Source organism: Palaemon carinicauda, chromosome 21, assembly GCF_036898095.1.
Source record: "Palaemon carinicauda isolate YSFRI2023 chromosome 21, ASM3689809v2, whole genome shotgun sequence".
NCBI classification, from domain to species: Eukaryota; Metazoa; Arthropoda; class Malacostraca; order Decapoda; family Palaemonidae; genus Palaemon; species Palaemon carinicauda.
Window position 1 is genome coordinate 7,064,457 of NC_090745.1, and position 15,276 is coordinate 7,079,732.

Below are 15,276 nucleotides of genomic sequence, written 5' to 3' on the forward strand. Positions count from 1 at the left end.
TGCAATCTTGCTCGCCTCTTTATGAGGAAATGGCTCCCTATCCATCGCCAAGAAAGAATGCCGCAGGTGGAGAGATAGCAGCCAAATGGCCTCCATCCACAAAGGGAAGTGTCATGTGCAGGAGTGTGGGAATTACAGAGGAATAATATCACAATAATCTTAATCATAAATTTAATAATAATAATTGTGTGGTGCAAAACAACATTATAATGCAGAGAGAAATTAATGCCAGGGATAAAAGCAGTTACTTGTCCAATGAGAGCTTTAAGTAGGCTATTTGCCGATCTCAACGGTTATTTAAAACACTGTGCTTTACCTATGTAAAAATGCTAACCAACTGAGCAGGATGATATGGAAGCAAGTAAAGGAGAAATGAACAGTACTACTGTAGCTGCTGCTACTACCAATCATAACACTACTACAACTACTACGGTGGCTGCTACTATTAGAATATTTGAGAGAGAGAGAGAGAGAGAGAGAGAGAGAGAGAGAGAGAGAGAGAGAGAGAGAGAGAGAGAGAGAGAGCTAGCATGCTGGCTTCGACTTCCTTTACAACGACGGGGGAAGAAATTTTTGGATTGTAACTACCTCTCATGAAGCTTCTAAAGCTTTCATATATGCAACCCTACGCTATTTAATAAGCTCCCACTAGCTATTCGAAGGGCTGAAGGTGAGGGTTTCAAGATGTCAAGAGACTTTTTGTCTGTTTTTTAAGTTCCTCGATAATGTGGATATGGCAGTTACCGCAGAATAAACAGTGTGATGTTCTTAAATACTTAAGAATGTATATGACAAACAATCTTGCAGTTTATATAGGGCACAGGGCTTTCCGCGTGTGACAGGTCTGGAAAACTGCTTTTAAGGTAAAGCAAAGTAATTTTAGACATAAGCTCCTCAATTTCCAATGCTTTCGACTGAGTTATTACTTGAAGTAGTTAGTCGTTGCAATCTGTGCTTTCATGTAAACAGAGATTAAATTCATTGAAAACATATTACTCTCAAAATTTCAAACGGCTGCATTGTGAATAAAAGTATCCAAATGACGTTTTGAAACGTTACCTTAGTGAAAAAATAAATAATTCGCATCACCTGAAGATTGGGGACCCCAACACTCGCTGGGGTCGCTATCTTCAGGTGGGAAAAATTGGGGTCTTTTTTTCTTCAGGCGAGGAATTTGAATTTAAAAATGGGACTAACAGGCTAACTAACCAGTTTAGAGGTTAATTATTATTAGTGTAACGACAGGAGTGAGACTAACCAATAAAAGTGCTAACAAACTAATTTATAAGGTAGCAAATAGATTTTTTTGAACTGACGATATTTGAAAAAAAAAAAATACTTATTTTTCTTTAATGGCTAAGAGACAAAATGTTTTTACTCCTCAACATAACACCAAGTGGTAAAGAACCCCTAACGGATCGTGCAGCTTATGAACAAGTTGTGCAGCTTATGAACAAGTTGTGCAGCCACTTTTAAAGGAGGATTCTCTTCCTGCTGTCAACTGGTTAAAGAGCAAGAGTCTTTTGAGGAGAGAAATTAAGCGCATTCAGTGCCGAAATTCAATGAACTGGACTAAACTGTCTTCTATACAAGATAATTATGTGTAGAAATTCCAAGTTGAAGAGTATACTGAATTTAAAAGCAAAGTTTCTATTTGTAAGGGCTCATTCTTTGCTAAATGTAAACTTCCACTACATAAGTGGATTCAGGATATTCTAAAAATTTCAGAAAAAATTATGATTGATATTTAGTTTTTTTTTTTTTAGAGAAATCTGCATGAAGTATTTTTAGGCAAACCCCGTTAGACTTGATGGTAATGGCATAATTGTAAGATAATACGCTTTTAATTGAATATGGATTATTTGTATAAATTTGTTCTTTGTAACAAATTTTGGATAACGTAGTTTTAATGAATATATAATTTTTTTCATTTTTTCCTATAGTATTATAAGCCAAAATAGATCACCTGAAGATTGGAGACGTCAATAAGCTGGGGTCGCTTATATTCAGGTGAAGAAAATCAGGGTCTTTTTTCTTCAGGTGAGTGTAGTTGGGGTCCTTTATGTTCAGGAGAACTATTTGGGGTCGCTTATCTTCAGGTGATCCAATAATTCTGCCCAATACGTTTTAGGGCGGATACTTCGAGGCTCCCTCCCAGGTACAGACCAGCTGGAAGTGACAAACTATGCCTAGAATGTTACGTAAATCAATCACAGAGGGAGAAGGGTCGCTCTCACTAACTGACACGATGGAGCGATATTCCAAATGGGGTTTTATTTTAATTCAGTTTAGTTTATGACAATTTTTACCTATTAAGATATTGCCGTACTATTTATTATTATATCCCAATGGATCATACAGGGAAAATAGCCCATTGGGGAAGAAAAACGGATATAAATAACAAGAGAAGTAATTAAAGTGAAAAATAAAATATTTTAAGAACATTAACAACATTAAAATAGATCTTTCATAAACAAACTATACAAAGTTTCCACGGACATGGATAAGACAATTCCGTCTACGATCTTCCTACTGGTTGTCTCTTCAGATTGATTTGTTATTTTGCTCTGAAACTTGTTATATTATTAGTAAATCTCCGAGATCATGTCTTCGCCGAAGGTATTCTGTATTACGTTATCGTTTTTTTTTTTTTTAATTTATTCTAGAAACAATTTTAACTAGACAACAGTGCTGTTTTTACTTTATAGCCATTGTAACGAGAACAATCGACACAGATACTTCACTTTTTTATCCTTTACTTTATGGGATGTTACCTGTCTTGTCACACCCAGCAGGACCTTTGAGACATTTATTTGCCGTTAACAATGTTTAAACTTTCATACAGCGCAGTCCGCGTTAATTGTCAAATCCACACCATATAGCATTTTCAGAAAAATAAAACATGAATGATTATAAATATTCAATTTCTTAGAAAGCTTATATCAATAGTCCCTCTGACGTCAATTGGGAGCTCGTTATACAATGGGCCACATATTTGAATGTTCTAGAACCCACAGTCTATGTGCATCTTGGCTCTGGTAACCTTAAATCATCAGTAACTACTCTCGTCTCGTCTCGACAGTTTGTTGGCTATGCGATGTACAGCAGTTTTTGAAGGTTTTAAAGGCCGCTCATGAATGGCAGAATCAAGGGCCAGTGAAATTGCCGTATCGAGCAGGACAATATCCTAGAGACTGATCATATATACATATGATCAACACCCAAGACCCTCTCCACACAAAGCTAGGACCAAGGAGGGCCAGGCAATGGATGCTGATGACTCAGCAGGTAAACCTATAGGCTCTCCCATACTCCCCCCATCCTTAGCTCACTAAAGGAACTAACAAGTTTGAGTGGGACCGAATCCCAGTCTGGTGATCACCAGGAAGAGAAGTTACCAATAAGCCACAAAAATCATTAATATTTTGGACGTCCAGATCTGATAACTTTAAATCTATTACAGCTTTAATGATCCCATTAGAGGAGTTAACGAAATAAATCAGCATGAATACAGAATATATGGGAATTCTTTTCATTTATGATATAATTTGCAGCATCTTATTTACCAACTGAAATCCAAAATATTAACATATTTATCCACGGTCAGTATTTGGCTTCATTCTGTTTCCTGAACAGACACATATATAAATATGTAGTCTTTCTCAATTTCCACATTTAACAATAGTTTTAAACTTAATTCCTTCTCGGTAGCACAATGCCTCTTGAAAGCAGTATGGACACGACTCGTGGTATGACAATGAAACAACATGAAAGATTTAGTAGATTTGATAACGAAGCCCTATGAAAAACATTGGGAGTCAAGTGGCATTGCAGGATTAGAAATGAAACTATAAGAGGGATTACCCGAGCCATACGTGGATGAGATCATGGTGAGAGGGTAGATGGAGATGATTTGAGCATGCTCTTCGCACACCCCAAAGAGATTAGTACACCAAACTTTCAAGTGGGCTCCAGAAGGCACTAGAAGAGTTGGAAGACCCAGGCCTACATGGCTGAGGACTATGATGCGTGAGGTAGGAGATGATGAATGGAGAAGTATTGACCTTAAGCTCAAGATAGAGACGACTGGCGAAATGTAACCGAAACCCTTTGCGTCAATAGGCGTATGAGATGATGATGAAAATATATCATATTGTATGTGTATACACAAATCTAAATATGGTGATACATATGTATAACGTATTATTTACTAGTGTAAACGACCCGTCATATAAAGGACGAACAAATATTTAATTGATATGAGTGCGCACACAGATGTGACCCTTCCCATGCCCTCACAGAGCTAGAGCTGGAGTGGCCAGAACAGGTGACAATCTGGTTAAATGAGGCCTTGAAACTGACCAGTCCTGCGAATATCAAGGAAATACCCTGACCATCAATGATATCCTCACATCAGGCCAACTATCACCAAATTTGGACAACATATAAAAACATAAATGTGTGTGATGGAGGATATTTAAATATTTCAACTTCTTAGCCTTTATACGAGACATATTTTCTAGAAATTTGATTATCAAACCAATACGACAATAGAAAAAATTTAGTTAGATTTGGTTTACTTTTATTGAAAAAAAAGTGTCTCAATCAAATACTTAGCTAGTTTATTATTGAAATTTGTGTAGATTGGAAGAATCATTCTACCACTAAATAAAAAACGAATAAAAATATGCTTACCTCTAGGTGTGTCTGGTTTGATTTCCTTTTCTGAGGTGTTGCAGTATTTTGATAATCTTCGGTGGATCTTGGGTCGTTATTTCATTTCCCTATCATTGGTAAACTTGAAGGTTACATTCAATTGGCTTTTCTCTTATGTCCAAAAGTCTACAATCTCTTGCATTAACATTGCAGCCTACGAAATAAAATGAACAAACATTAAAATATTTTCAAAATTATATTTATTTACGATGGAGATTTTTTTTTCTATTATTTTACTTATCTACTACTAAATCATTGGTGTTCATGCAATACAAATGAATAAATAAAACCTCCAAATTCTTGACCTCGCCCAAAAGTTCATTGTCATGATATTGTGAATCCGGGGTTTCTCTTGAATGACTTCCACCGAGTCATTGTGATGCTCTATTCAGAAGGTTTAACTTCTTTGAACGGTTGAGTCCACACTGAAATGTTCAAGACATTTCCAGTTAACATTTCACAACCATCTTTTAGGGCTTTACAGCATGACCCTTCACTTCAGATGCTACAATCATAATATTTTTTCAGTTGGGATAAACAACTTCGCTTCTATTCCATTACTCTGACGCAAAACCATTTTGGGGAGCGACCTTCATTGTGCAATCATGGATATCTGGAGTTTTAGTTGTGCAAAAGTAGCCATATATATACACAAACGTAAACATATATATATATATATATATATATATATATATATATATATATATATATATATATATATATATAATTATATATATATATATATATATATAATATATATAACATATATATATAATATATATACATATATATTATATATATACATACATATATATACATATATATATATATAACACACACACACATATATATATATATATATATATATATATATATATAACACATATATATATAATATATATAACACATACACACACACACACACATATATATATATATATATATATATATATAACACACATATATATTATATATATATAACACACATATATATTATATATATATAACATATATACATACAGTATGTATAAATACGTATACATATTATATATACATATATATATAAATACGTATATATATACATTATATATACATGTATATAAATACGTATACATACATATACCTCTATATATATATATATATATATATATATATATATATATATATATATATATATATATATATACATACATACATACATAAATACCCGGTATATAAACACACATGAATATATACATATAAATATGCAAGTAAATGGACCATTAAAAACGCTGTCAATACCCGGTATTGAAGAAAGTCCTCTTGTCTTATTATATCTTAAGAGTACAATTGTGTTTTCATGAATAAATTGCTGTTGCTCTAATTTAGCAGTATGATTTGAGAGATGAGAAAATATAACGATTCACCTACTGACCATCTACGGCTAGGCTGACAGCTGCTGCTCTCGGGCAGCTCTCCAGTATACAAGCAACAGAATTGACGACATTCCTATGCACTAATTGCCTACTTTACATTCATCACCGCTGCAATAATAAGGTCAATTCAATAGAATCCAGTTTCTCTGTCATAGTCAATGCATTTTAATTTGCCTTCCACCTAAATTTCTAACATCCAATATACCGACGGGGGGGGGGGGAACTGGAGTAAATTGTGGGCTAACTTTCTAATGGACAAATCAAAACATCTCGTCAAAAACAGAGTTTCTCTGTAAATTTTAAAAAAATGTCCCACCCGCACAAAGGGTCACCTCGTTATACGTAAGCTACAGAAACAATTATCCCTTTGTCAATTAATATCTTATTGAACATTAAGATGAAATGTTGAATAAGTGCGTGAAATATTCTCAGATTTTTTTGGCATCATCACATTAGGATTTGATTGGAATTATTTCTTAAAGATTTGCCCACTTGGCCCGGCACTGGGACCTGGGAAGCCAATTCAGTACCCATGTGCAACTAGGGGAAATCCCTCAGTTGCAATGGGCATCGAAAGTTCGGAAAATGGACAGAAAATGAAAGAAAGGAAGAGGGAGCAAGGTAAAGAAGGTGGTTAAAATTGTCAGCAGCTAGGAGACGAAGCAACACTGTAAAGAACATGAGGGATTGACTGCAGATACGATTGTTACCCAATGCATTGATCACACCGTCCTCTTCACCATGGACATTGAAACTTAGGATTTTAGGTTCCAACTTCCCATTCTCTTTTTGTTAAAGCAGATCTACGTAACCTATGTTTTCCGGTTGCTGCACTATCTGCCGTTCCCTTCAGCAAAATCAACGGCAACACAGCTATTAAAAGTCAAGTAAAATTATCTTTTATAGACTTGTTGGTAGAGTGAAATGGTCAGTCAATCAAATGAAATCATGGGTTAAATCAACCATTACCTCGATAAAAAAACAGACTGGCTGAACAGTATTTTAGGTAAAAGTCTGACAAAAGAAATAGTCCATGAGTAAATTATCAGTTGAATGAAACTGTCTGTCAGTTTGATGGAAGCTAGATTTCATATCTCTGTAATAAACACAGTTAAAGAGTAAAACTGTATGACACACAAAATGAAATTAACCATAATGAGATAGAAAGCAGTATCAGCAAAAAGAAACCAGTTGAGTGAAGTTGTCTATTAGATAACTGACGTGGAGATTAAACCATCAACTAAACGAGATCAGTGGAGAGTGGTCTCTGTTAAGTGGAATCAGGAGAGTGAAATTAACTATTATGTATGTGAAATCGACTAAAACTTTCTAAGTTAAGTGAAATCCTCATCAACAAAATGAAATCATTCAAGTTGAATTATGTAACTGGTATGTTAAAGCACTAGTTAATTTGCGCCATCAATTAAATAAAATAAATAAAAATTGCAAAATCTCCCATTTTCGTTAAAATAAGTGTAGTGAAATCGCCCCTTAGCTAAAAATCAGTCACAGTAAAACTACCTCTGCTAAAATCTGCTTAGCTCATTGAAATCTGCATAGTGAAATCGCTTCTTAACTTCACGAAATCATGTGACTGTGATTGCCTTAAGTGAAATTGTCTCAGCCTTGTGAAATTCAGTGAAATCGCCTCAAGGCTAATCAAATCAAGCTAATGAAAGACTTCCAGTTAAACGAACTCATACTAGTTAAACTGCACTTCAGGTAAATCCAGTCAAGTCAGAGAATTTATCAAATATTCAAGCCTGCCAGCTAAACGAGGTTAGTCCTATAAAATGGTGTATCGAAAATTAAATGAGTCCTATAAAATGGTCTATCGCAAATGAAATGGGTCTTGTGAACTAATCTATCACCATGTTTGATCAGTAAGAAAAATAATTATCAGCCAAGTGAAATCAATGTAGTTAAGTCCCATCATTTAAGTGTAACAGCGTGAAGTTGGACATGTGAGATCGTATGTCAACTAGTTGAAATCAGTAGAGTGAAATCGGCTAACAGCTATGAAATCACCTCAGCTAAATGAAATCAACAATGATTAATGTAGATGACTATATACGAGTTACATAACAGCAACATTGCGCTGAGCATAACCATAATCTCATTACCAACAATTCCTAATTCCAAGATCAAGCGACAAAACTCGGTGAATAGCAACAGTCTGTTGTGGGGAGAACATGACAAATTGTTATTATTATTATTATTATTATTATTATTATTATTATTATTATCACTGGGGTATTTTCCCAACAGGGAAAATATTCCAGTGACGAAAGGAAATGGGGAAATAAATAAACTACAAGAAAAGTAATTAACAATAAAATAAAATATCCTAAGAACAGTAACAACATTGAAATAAATCTTTCATATACAAATACTATAAACATCTTAAATAAAACAGAGGAAGATAAATAAGAGAGAATAGTGTGCCTGAGTGTACCTTAAAGCAAGAGAACTCTACCCCAAGACAGTGGAAGACCATGGTACAGAGACTATGGCACTACTTAAGACTAGAGAACAATGGTTTGATTTTTGGAGTGTCCTCAAAACGTTGCTTACCATAGTTAAAAGTCTCGCTTCTACCCTTACCAAGAGCAAAGTAGCCACTGAGCAATTACAGTGCGATAGTTAACCCCTTGAGCGAAGAAGAATTGTCTGGTAATCCTGGTGTTGTCAGGCGTGTAAGGACAGAGGAAATGTAGAAAGAATAAGCCAGACTATTTGGTGTGAATGGCCAGTAATGGGCGCAACCCATCCATCCCTACATTTAATATAATCAATCAATTTGAGAATTAGGTTTGTGGTTGAAGCCTTTTATTCCCGGACAGTATTGGGTAGTACATTCTCCAATAACTTTGCATTTACAAAGCATGTCTCAGGTATGACGAAATAAAAGTCATAACCCAATAATTAGGTAATAAAATTGATAGAGGACTTCACTTTGGTCGGGCAAAGAAGGAAGACGTGTTTTCAAGTGCTCCTGTCTTTCTCAACTTTGAGATTATACCATGGGCTCTTTCTCGTTTTTCTACTGTTCCAGCAGTGTATAAAAGTGATTTGATACTAGCGGTGTGTTTTTAGTGTTATATGTGCCAAGACAGTGTTGTAATTTAGGCAAATTTACTTTTGATTACTCACCTGGCGAACCAGCTTCTTGGCCGGTGAACGAGTATGCCCTGAGGCGACTTGCCTCGGGGGTTAGGGGCTCGTAGTGTCTCCCTCCCGCTCTCCCTCCGTTTCCAAGAAACACAGAACTGGCAGTTAATCAAAACATAAAAACAGGTTAGTTAAGATGGCTTATAATACACAACATGCTCTCAGGAGGAAAGATTCCTTTGGCCTGCATTTTACAGCGCCTTATGTGACCATGGAAAGTGTTAGTAATGTGTTGTTTAATCATATGAAATTAGGAATTAGTGACATGAAAGGTGTTCAGAATATAAATAGAAATAAGGTTGTGGTAAAGCTAATCTCTGCAAATGTATTTGCCGATGTTTTGAAGAATTTCGAGGATAAAGTTATAAAGTTAAGTGAAACAGACTCTGTGAAGGTTATAAATTTAAGTTCACAAGTTTCGTATGTATCGATAAGGAACGCACCGTTCGAGATGGATGATAAAGTGATGATAGATATTTTGAATAGGTATGGAAAGGTAGAGCACTTAAGGCATAACAAATTTGCAGTTGGGCCCTTTGAGGGTTTATTCAATGGCGTTCGCACAGCAAAGATGCGAGTTAAAGAAAACATCCCTTCATCAATTTATATTGGTGGCTATAATTTAACCTTCTTATATAGTGGACAGAGTAGAACATGTTACAAATGTGGGAAAGAAGGTCATCTAGTAAAGGACTGCATTTTGAATATTAGTGAGAGTAATTACATTATTAATGAGGGAGATTTCCCTGAAATACCTAAGAATGGAAAGAGTAGTTCATCCAGCGCGAACAATAATGGAAGGGAAGATGAGCATGGAGGTGGAGCCAAATCGGCGAATGGAAAAGAGAGAAAGGGGCTAGAAGTAAGGAACGATAATTCGGGCTTGGGCCATGAAAGCATCAGAACGACCACCGCGACGAGGACTGGCGATGGACGAATGGACGAAGTGGAAACAGACAACGAAAGTCAAGATGAGGAAGGAGCTGGAAGGCTTGTGGAAATTCCCGCATCACCTGACGAAGGACTCGTTATTTCGACAGTTGAAGCAGAAATCCACGCAGACGAGACAGACATTGGAAAAGGAAATGGACGTTCAATTATGTGTCGTACAAAATAAGGAGGATTCAATCGAAGAGGTGATAAGTGAAATTCAGGAATGTGAAGATAATTTAGAGAATAATGTGGACTGTGGTGGGGAAACTACAATAGACGGTGTTTTCAACCTTGGTAACACAAGTGACGCCGAAATGTGGCAAGCTACAATTAGTGACGAACCAAGCAAAGGCATTCGTCTGAGGCTAACAAAGGATAATGGTGTGCTTTCCGAGTCGAACATGGGCGAAGATACATCAGTGTTTGAAGAACCTAAAAGTAGTTCTGAAGACGAGATGAATCGATTGCCAGTGAATAAACGTTTCAAATTGGATGAATGATTTAGATTTTCTTTCTTATATTTGTAACCTTCACTTACTTAAATTTAGCAACTGTTAATGTTAATGGATTATGTATGTCTTATAAGCAAAGTAAATTGATTGATTTTATGTACTTTTATCATTTGGATGTAATATTTGTGCAAGAACACAATGTCAAAGATATTTCGCAACTTGAGTATGTTGAAAAGCATTGCGATATAATATTGAATCCAACTGTCTTGTTGAAGGGAGGTACTGCTATCCTCTTCAATAAAAAGTCGAGAGTGAAGGTTCTGAATCAGGAGATGGATGTAAAGGGCCAAATAATCAGTGTAAAATGTACATATCAAGGAACAGATTTTCTATTAATAAATGTGTATGCCCCTTCAGGGACAAATAAGAAAAAGGAAAGAGAGGAACTGTTTTTAAATGTTTTGTTATATTACATGAGACACAATTTACGAAACTTGATTATAGGCGGGGATTGGAACAGCGTAACGAGCAAAAGAGACTGCTCTAATCCTGATAATCATATAATTTCAACAGCTCTTCAAAGATTAAAAAATGATTTACAACTTAAAGATGTGTGGCTCTTGAAAAACCATTTGATTGAATATACGTATGTTAGGCATAAGTATGGTTCTAGGATTGATCGCATATACGTTAGAGATCTGAAGAATAATATAAGTGAATCTGAAAATATTCCATTAAGCTGGTCTGATCATAATTCTGTTACGGTTAAGATTAAGATGGACAATGATATTAGCTTAGGCAAGGGATACTGGAAATTAAATACAAGTATTCTGAAAAATACAGTAGTGATAGAAAACTTTGTTCAATTTTGGAGCTATTTGAAAAGAAAGATGGGTGATGTACAGTTTCATTCTATTTTAGACTGGTGGATTTATGCAAAAGATCAGCTTAGACTCTTTTTTGTTAAAGTTTCAAAGACAATAAATCAGGAGAGATTTGGCTTACTGAATCTGCTGAAAGCAGAATTAAGGCGGAATTATTGGATCCATTCTGAAAACTGTAATAACTTTTACAAAATAGAGGAACTTAAAGACAGAATAAATGTAATTGAAAATGAGATATGTGAAGGGGTCAATGTAAGAGCTAGAATTGATGAAAGAATGTATGGGGAAAAAATATCTGCATATTTACTTGGGAAAGAAAAGAATGTAAAAACAAGTATCGATAAATTGTGTGTAAAAGAGGGTGCATATGTAACAGACACAAAGTCTATACAAAGGTATGTATTAGAATTTTATGAAAATTTGTATAAAGAAGAATCTATAGATTTTGATTTGAAATATAAATTTCTTGAAAATATGAACATTGTCATAGATGATGATATGAACTTAAACCTGAAGGCTGAATTAACAGAGAAAGAAGTTTGGGGAAGCTATATCAGGAATGAAAAATGGGAAATGTCCTGGTGTTGATGGACTAGCCGTCGAATTCTACAAAACTATGTGGAGCATTGTAAAAAACGAACTTATGAAAGTACTGAAATTCTCATTTACTAATTTTAAAATGTGTTAAGACTCAAATAAAGGTGTCATTAAACTTTTACCAAAAAATGGAGATAAGTGTAATCTTAATAACTGGAGGCCCATAACTATGTTAAATGTAGATTATAAGATTATAGCGAAGGTTTTAGCAAACAGGTTAAAACCAGTGATATCTCTTTTCGTATCAGAGGAACAGTTTTGTGCTGTCCCAGGAAGGTCAATTATTAACTGTAACACCTTGCTAAGAGATGTAATATACTTCCAAAAAAATGAAAACAAGAAAGCTGCCCTGATTAATCTTGATTGGTATAAAGCATTCGATATGGTAAATCTGGACTTTCTATTCGGAACGTTATACAAACTTGGATTTTCTTTAGAATTTGTAAACTTGATTAGGATGCTTTATAAGGATGCCAAAAGCTGTATATCTACAAATGGCCATATATCTGACCCTTTTCTAATAGGCAAGTCTGTTCGACAGGGTTGTCCATTATCGATGATTTTATTTGTTATAGCTCAAGAACCATTGTATAGAATGCTGAAAGTTAGGTTGGGAACTTTTTCTCCAGATCTTCCGAATGGGTTAAAAATTGTAGTGGTTGGCTTTGCAGATGATAGCACTATTATTGTCAATAAGTTGGAAGGTATTGTGGAAACTTCACGGGTTATTAATGAGTACGAAAAGGCAAGTGGAGCAAAACTCAATAAAAAGAAAACTTACATTGTGGGAATTGGCTCGTGGAAAGACAAACTCGAATGGCCAGAAACAGGAATAGAAGTGAAACAAGGCAGTTTTAAAATCCTAGGTATAATCCATAATAATGATTATGAACTATCTGTAAGGGTGAACTGGGATAATATCAAGGATAATATTTCAAAAATGATAGGGCCACTTTATAAACGAAGACTAACTTTATTTCAAAAGAGTAATAATTAATGTAACTGTATTATCAAAGGCATGGTATGTGTCTCAGGTATTTCCCATTCCACCTGATATTGGTAAGTACATAGAAAAGTGTACCTTCAAATATCTCTGGAATGGGAATTATCAACCTATTAAAAGGAAAACTATGTATCTTCTAAAGAGTCAAGGTGGATGTGGTATTGTAAATCTAACTGTGAAAGCCAATTGTATGCTTTTCAACAGCTTTTACAAAAGTATTGTCAATAGATTAATGGGATGTGAAATAGCTGCATATTATTGTAAGCTGAGGCTTTCTTATCTTGTTGATTTTAACAGATTTAGTGAATCTACCATTTTTTTTAGCACTCCATATTATGACAAAATAATGACGATATTTCACTCTGTAATAAAGGTAAAGACCTATCCTTTGCTGAAATTAAAACACATGTACTCTCACATGCTGAGAGGTGAATCAGTTCTGCCAAGTATTGAAGAAAGTTATCCGTTGTTTAACTGGAATATAATATGGGAAAATTTGAATAACAAGTGGATTGATCCAGTAAATAGAGAAATTTTGTTTAAATACAGCCACGAAGTCTTAGCTACAAAGGATAGGTTATTTATGATGAAAATTACGGACAGTTGTTTGTGTGGCAATTGTGGAGAGCCTGAAACAATTATGCACTTAGTATATTTTTGTAGATTTAGAGGAACAGTTGTGAATTGGATTAAAACATTTTTGAACAAGGTTTGTAAAATACACACACAAAGCTTTCTAAAGGTTTTAAAACTGGATTTTCAGGCCTATTCTAAAAGAGACAGAAACACAGCAATGTTATTAGAAACACAGCAATGTTATTAATAAGTGAATTTATAATTGGGATCTGGTACCTTCATAAGGTAATGCCCTCAGCTGATGAGTTAAGTATGATCTCCTTTATTAAAAGTAGAATATTCAAGACAAGATTTATATTGTTCAAGTCACTAGATGATAAATGTCTTTCACATTTTACAAAAGAATATGTTAATTTAGATAAAAATGAGTAAATTAGTGTGAGAAATTCCTTAATGATAATTGAAGTTTAAAGTATATAAAATATAGTAATCTTGATTTATTGCATTATCAGCTTGTCTTTATGTTATGTAAATATTAATATGACTAATGTTAGTATATGCTAATGATGAATTATAAACATCAGAAAAACCAATATCAAAATATAAATTATATGTTTATATAAATATGTATTTGTAAAAATGAACTTGTAAACTGTATATTTTCTTAAAAGTAAAAAAATAAATAAATTTGCAGTTATAAAGCATGTCTCAGGTATGACGAAATACAAGTCATAAACCAAATAATTAGGTAATAAAATTGATAGCGAAGTTCCTTCACTATTGGCAAAATATTTTCATCAATTTGTCATGAACCCTAATTACATGTTACATCGAACACACACACACAGAGAGAGAGAGAGAGAGAGAGAGAGAGAGAGAGAGAGAGAGAGAGAGAGAGAGAGAGAGAGAGAGAGAGAGAGAGAGAGAGAGAGAAATTTAAATATTCGTAACAAATTTGACTTGGTGAAAATGCAGTTCATTCGAAATATATAAACCACGAATTTAGCTAATCTTTAGTACATAATGAACAGACTAATGCACTTCTTAAAAAACTGTTTATGACATCAAGATATCTGTAATAAACCAATATTTCTTTCTCACTCACTTTATGCCAGAGAATTGCATTTTCTTCAGAACTTTGGTTCATGACTACTTTAAACGGTGACTGTTGCCACACCATATTAATACAGACACAACAAAGTCTCTGGCAAACCGACTCTGGAAGAACGAACCTGAATTTCCCATGTTTTACCAATTAACAGCTCGAAAAATCTTCTGGTTTTGGGATTTTAACTGTGAAAATTGGGTTAAAGAGAACGAAACTTCTCTCGTCTAAGACTATACAATAAGCTCAATAAGCTCCCGCTAAACATACGAAAGACTTAAGACTTTCAATTTGAAACTGACGACACTAGTTTTTTAAGTGCTTTGATCATGCGGATTTGAAAAATATTGAATGTGCAGTGTGATACTCTAAAATCCCAAGAATGTATACGACAAACATCAAAGTTCTGTAGGGCACAGCGTTT

At 34.5% G+C, this 15,276-nt stretch overlaps 1 protein-coding gene across 15 annotated transcripts in view; it reads right to left on the reverse strand.

The window, feature by feature from the left end:
• The window catches only part of LOC137615176 (uncharacterized), an 851,893-nt gene that overhangs the window by 519,123 nt on the left and 317,494 nt on the right, over positions 1-15,276 (reverse strand). For 3 of the 15 annotated variants that reach the window (XR_011039179.1, XR_011039176.1, XM_068344821.1), the window contains exon 2: positions 4,696-4,870. The exons of 9 other annotated variants lie outside the window; for them this stretch is intronic. The gene's annotated coding sequence lies outside the window, so the exon portion shown is untranslated. Of the gene's footprint in view, positions 1-4,695; positions 4,871-5,021; positions 5,144-9,284; positions 9,425-15,276 lie in introns of those variants that run through there. 3 more of the 15 variants (XM_068344825.1, XM_068344820.1, XM_068344824.1) reach the window with 2 other exon arrangements.